At 56.3% G+C, this 6,000-nt stretch overlaps 1 protein-coding gene across 3 annotated transcripts in view; it reads right to left on the bottom strand.

Moving 5' to 3' along the window:
• Positions 1–5,631, bottom strand: part of RIMS3 (regulating synaptic membrane exocytosis 3) — a 44,884-nt gene extending 39,253 nt beyond the window's left edge. For all 3 annotated transcript variants that reach the window (XR_004259468.1, XM_032247113.1, XM_032247112.1), the window contains exon 1: positions 5,318–5,631. The gene's annotated coding sequence lies outside the window, so the exon portion shown is untranslated. The remainder of the gene's footprint in view (positions 1–5,317) is intronic.
• Positions 5,632–6,000: the final 369 nt, after the last annotated feature.

Here is a 6,000-nt window from a genome sequence, read left to right on the forward strand (position 1 = left end):
ACAGTGGCCCGGAGGGGGCGGTGGGCAGCGAGAGGGTCCATGGACTCAAGGCAGAGATTCAGGAGGACTAACAGGACTTGCTGAGGACTGGCTATGGGGGCGCGGGACGGGGAGAGGGAAGTATCCAGGGGAACTTCCAGCTTTCCAGCTTGACCAGGTAGGTGGATGGGGTGCCAGAGATGAGCCGGGGAGCCTGAAGACAGAACAGGTGCAGGTGGGAGAGTCCAGAGCCGGGGCTGGACCTGACCTGAAGCTGATTGTAAGACATCTAAGTGTGGTCCAGCAAGCAGTCACACCTGCAGATTGTTGGGGCTTTTTTTTTTTTTTTTTGAGACAGGGTCTCACTTTGTCACACAAGCTAGAGTGCAGTGGCACAAACACAGCTCACTACAGCTTCAACCTCCCAGGCTCAAGTGATCCTCCCACTTCAGCCCCCCAAGTAGCTGGGACTACAGGCATGTGCTACCATGCCCAGCTAATTTCGGTATTTTTTTTGTAAAGATAGGGTTTTGCCACGTTGCCCAAGCTGGTCTTGAACTCCTGGGCTCAAGTGATCCACCTACCTCACCTCCCAGAACTTTGAGGAGGTGTGAGCCACCACACCCAGCCAGACCTGCAGATCTTGAACCCAGAAGAGATCACTAAAGTCAAGAGATTAAATGAGAATACCTGGAAGGTAGGAAGGGGGGTGCAAAACAGTGGGAAGAGGGATTGGGGCAACTTGAGGAGCCATGGTAGCAGCAGGACCTAGGGGCAGAGTGACAAGGGGCTCTGAGCTTGGCAAATCAGGACCATGAAATGCAGAGGTTACCTTCTCTCAACCCCAGAAGGCACCAGGCTCTGGCTCCCCCTCTCCTGGCAAAGCATCATGCCCTTAGCCTGGATTCTTCCCGGCTGCCACAGCCATCCCTTCCCCACTGCACTTCTTCCCCTTGGGCAAACTCTAAGTTATCCTTAAACCCAGTGCAGGTGGCCGCTCCTCCTAGGTGGAGGCTTCCCTGGTGTATTCATTGCTCTGCAGTTGGACAACCTGGTTTTGCATCCCAGCTCTACCACTTGATAGCTGTGTGAGTTTGGACAAATAACCTCAGTTTCCTCATCTATACCAAGGAGATGATAAGAGTACCTACCTCATAAGGCTATTTGAAGATGAGTGAGTAAACTGATGGGCAGAGAACTAGCACACAATATTCACTAAGTTAGTGTTATTCTTACTAACATCCCACCTACCTTGGGACGGTTAGTCATGCCCTCTACCTCATACTTGGGAACTGTTTGCAAGTCTGTGTCTTACCCTGCCTCTTCCTGCCCTACCCAATTTGTAGGGCTATATGATATGCAGAGCCCAGTGTTAAATGAAAACGCAGGACCCCTTGTGCAAAGTTACTAAGAATTTTAAGATGATGTCAGCAGAACATTAAACTAAGTGTGGGGTCCTTCTAGGCACAGGGCCCTGCGTGACCATAGACTCTTGAAACCAGCCCTGCTCCCACCCCCAGCCAGCCCTGGCCTGGCCCAGAGTTGATGTCAGCCCCCACACAACAGAGTAAAAATGCCAACTGACATTGAAAGAGGGCTTTTATGATTTCCACATGGAACTGCACTTTATCCTTTTCGTAGATATAACATTAACTCCATTTTATAGTTGAGGACACCGAAGTTCAGAGATGCGTATGCCTTCCCAGAGATCACCCAGCTCAGGAGCTGCAGAGCTGGGATGTGAGCACAGACGAGCCTGGTGCCAAAGCCCTGCGTCTTGCCCTCTGGCTCCCCAGGGAGGCTGGGAGAACCTGGCCCCAAGGGCTGAGCTTCGTCAACAAGGCTGCGATGCAGCTTAGACCGGAGAGAGGGAGCTGGAGGGACTGGGATTGGCCCCCCTCCCTCCTGGGGCCAGCCACATAAACAACGGGTTCCCTGGGACTGAGGCTGCGGCACTGGGAAAGGGGTAGGAGAGGGCAAAAAGTCACTCTCAAGAAGGCTCTGCCTGAGGGCCAGAGACCCTAACATTCTGGGGAAAGCTAATCCTGCCTTTTCCGCTTCAAACTCTTTAGGGATTGCCACTGGCCCCAGGATAAATTCCCGTCTTTGGTATCCTGTTAGACTAGGAAATCTGGTTAGGCTGTCCTCGGCCTGCCCACACTGCCCTCCCTCCACCACTCCAAGCCTGTTCTGACCATCACCAGGGCCTCAGACACACTATTCCCCTCCCTCATCCCTTCTTATTTGCCTCTACAATTCCTTGGCACCCTTCATGACTCAGCTGAGATGTCCACCTCCAGGAATTTTTCCCAGACTACAGAGGGCAGGAGAGCAACTTCAGTGACAGGTTTCAGAGCTCCCCTGAGTCCCTCCTTTCTACACATGTCACATATATAATTACTTCATCTGGGTCTTGCCCCCGCTAGAATGTCAGCTCCGTGAGGGCAGGGGCCACCTGGCGCATAGAGCCTGATATATCAGAGGTACCTGGTGGACTGAATGTATCCTCCCGCCACAGAGGCAAGAGGGCTGGGCATTCTTTCTCCTTTTTTCTTCATTCCTCCTAGACCCTACTTTTCTTGTCTAGGCTTCTTGAGCTCAAGCTATAAAGAGCCCAAAGGGAAGAGAACTATCATACAGGATGCACCCTCCCCCTGCCAACCCTGGACTAGGTACAGTACATCTGGTCACTACATTTAATTCCCTACCCACATTCCAGATGGGGTGGGGCAGTACGGGCAGAAATTATTCTTCTTTTCCAGAGGAGACTGAGACTTAGGAGTTGAGGCCAACTGCCTGAAGTGATAACAGTTTGGACGCGGAAGGCATTAGATTTTAATCCTGTCTGTCTGATGCCCAAGTGCCTGGTCTCTTCTCTGCCCCAAACCACAGAACCCCTGTGACTCACCATTCCCAGCAAGCTCACCTCCAACCAGAGCTCTCTTGTTTCTAACCCCCGCCTTCAGTTCATACACACCCCAGCTGGTAAAGCTCTTCCGTCAGGTCAGCGATATACCAGTGTAGGAGACAGCCCCACTGTCAGTGAGAGGCCAGTGTAGAATTCACTCCTCCCTTGGAGTGTGGGAGAAACACCCCCATCATCAGCAAAATGCCAGTACAGGAGAGACGCATCCTGCACCCCAAGTCAGCAGATTGTTAGCAGGAGAGACAGTGCCACAGTCAGCAAAGGGCCAGTGTGAGAGACACTTCCCTCCTCTGCTCGAGCCCATGACATGGACTGAGGGGTACACACAGAGAGCTCTCCAAGGTGGTGCCCCTGGAGTGAGAGAAGGCACAGAGGCAGCTGTTGCCTGGGAAAGGTTGTGGCTGGGGAGTGGGGCAGAGTCAGGTGAGAGTTCTCAACAGGGCACTAATGAAATCAACCACCAGCCTGCTCCCCCTCCCCAGGGACCCTCCAGGCTCCAGCTGATGCAATGCCCAGGCCAGATAATTGTTTTCTTCTCTCCTTAAAGGGCCAGCTGCTATTGCAGCTGCAGACATCACCCAGACCCCTGACAGACCCCACAGAGCTCAGCATCTGGGCAGGAAGTTGGGAAGCCCAGAGAATAGCAGCTTTAGGCCTGGGCTCCTCGCAGTAAAATCCAATTAAAGTCCAGAGACCAGAAGCGTCGTTGAGCAAGGAGGGAGGGAGAGAGACTAGTTAAGACAGTGACACAGGCCACATGCCCTGAGAGAAGGACCGTGGTCCCTGCTGGGTCCTCAGCACCTGGCTCCTGTACGCTGGCCCCCAGCAAGTACTTGGCACAGGGGCTGCTCATGAGTTCAGCAGTGATCTGCTGAGCCCTCCTGAGTGCCAGGCACTGTGCTGCGCAGCTGAAATCCACCATTTCACTCACTCCTTCCTGTTACCCACATAGCAGCTGGGTTTGTTTTACTGAAAGAGTCTCAGAGAAGGGAAGTGATTTCCTCAATATCACACAGCCAGAAAGTGGCAGAGCTTGGGTTTGAAGCCAAGTTTAACCAACTCTAAGCTTCATACCCTGCAAGGGGTCGGGTAAGTGTAGAACCCCAGGGCTGAAGTCCCTAAGCAAGGCAGTCAGGCACAGAAGGCAGGAAAGGGGTCTGTGAGCACTAAACAAACACCAAAGGGCATGGTGCTTGATTTAAGCACAAGTTGCATAGGCCACCTCCCCAGCACATTGCTGCCCAACCCACCCACCCCTCCTCAACAACCAAGAATGCCCCATTAAGCTACCCACATGCCCCTAGGGACAGTTGGCAGCTGCCTGATTACAGACTAATTGATGGCTGGCAGCAACTATGGGCGGGGGGGACGGGGAGATGGCTCATTAACCCCTTGGTGACCAGGCCCAATACTCCTCCCATGACTTCAGGCCCCAAACCCAAGGAACCCAGACTGAAGAAGTCATTATGGATAGAGGACAGGACCAAAGGGGCAGCAGCCTGCTTCCCTACATCCTGATAACATCCCTGGAGCTAGGGTTGGACACTAATATTCACCCAGGTGTCCAAGCCCTGAAGGGCCACATTCAAACAGGCCCCAGGTGGCAGTGCCAGCCAGTGCCCCCCTGTTCTCTAGCCTTGGTATGCCAGTTGCCCACCCCATTCCAGGATCCTTCCTGAGCTTTCAGGACCAGGACACTGAAGAAACCCACTCCTCGGGGCTGAGTAGTCCAGAGGTGATGGGGACATGGGGTCCAGGTACCCAGGCGGCCAGTCAGGGAAGAAATCCTCCCCATGAATGACAGCGTGCCCAAGTTGCCCATCAGGGGTCTTGCCAAGCCTCCCTGGACCCTGGGCTCTGCACCATTCTGCTGACCAACTGCTTTCCCAGCTTCCCAAAGCCCCCTCTTCCCATCCTAGGGCTGGAGTGAGCAGCACTCCATTTCTTTTATGGAGCTCGGGCGGGGAGGGGGGGGTCCTCTGGCCACCACAACGATGTCACGTTGGGAGGAAAAAGTGGCTGCTTCTCAACCAGGGCACAGGCAGGAGGGGGAAAGGCAGGCTGCCTTCCAGCTCCCTTTCCAGGAGGGATTTTAAGCACTTTCCAAAAATGCCATGCCAGGCAATGCTGTTGAGGGTCCCAGGAGCTCTGAGCAGCGGCAAAGAACTCAAGACTCTGGGACCCCTTCCCCATTTTCCAGGCTTCCCCAAACACCCCACGTCCCTCTCTCATCCCTTAGCCCCCGCTCCAGAGCTCTCTCACACCCTGTGCTCATCCCCCCACCCCCGCCCCTGCAAACACACATCCCTACGTTGCGCTTCAGGGCCAGAGACCCCTCCCCCCGTGGTCCTCCAGACCTCTGCAGCCCCCTCCCCACGTCCACTCCCAGGCGAACAAGGCCTGCAGACTTACCCGGAGGTGGGGCCGGGGTCCAGACAGGGAGGGGGGCTCCGCAGGCCCAGGCGGCTCCGCAAGGCGGGGCAGGTGCTGCCCCTGGACCCCGCCCCGCGGACCCGGCAGTAGGCGCGGCCCGGCCCCAGGCGGGCGCGGACTCCAAGTGGGTAGGCACGCGGGGCGGGGAGGGGCGGCGAGGGAGGCTCACGGGGGCATCGCCCGCCACCAGGGGGGCAGCTCCGCTCCGCCCGCCTGCGCTGCCGGCTCCGCAGCAGCCACCGTTCTCAGTCGCCGCCGGGTGCAAAGCCCAAGCTCCGGCTGGCGGGAGGCGAAGGGGAGGCGGGGCCTGCTGGGGGCGGGGACCGCGGGGTGGGCGGGGTCAGCGGGCCGGGCCTCGGTGGTGGGCGGGGCCTAGGGGAATCCGGGGAGTTTGGCTTGCCGGGTTGGGGGAGACGTACATTAGTGAGGCAACGAAGAAGCAGTGTTTGGGAACCCCTTAGGCCTCTACAAGTCCCTAAGACGCTCCCGCCACCTGCCCGGCCTCCTCTCTCCACCACCACCCCCATCTACGCTTTCTCATCCTTCCTTTGGGGCACCTCCCAGGACCTCGCAGGCACCGCGGTGCCCCCTGCCCTAACCTGGACCAGTTCCAGGAACGTCAGTTGGTGAGAAGAAGAAACGACTTACAAACGTCAAGTCCC

The sequence above is a fragment of the Sapajus apella genome, unplaced genomic scaffold, assembly GCF_009761245.1.
Source record: "Sapajus apella isolate SASKATOON/1434 unplaced genomic scaffold, GSC_monkey_1.0 scaffold62, whole genome shotgun sequence".
In the NCBI taxonomy this organism is placed as follows: Eukaryota; Metazoa; Chordata; class Mammalia; order Primates; family Cebidae; genus Sapajus; species Sapajus apella.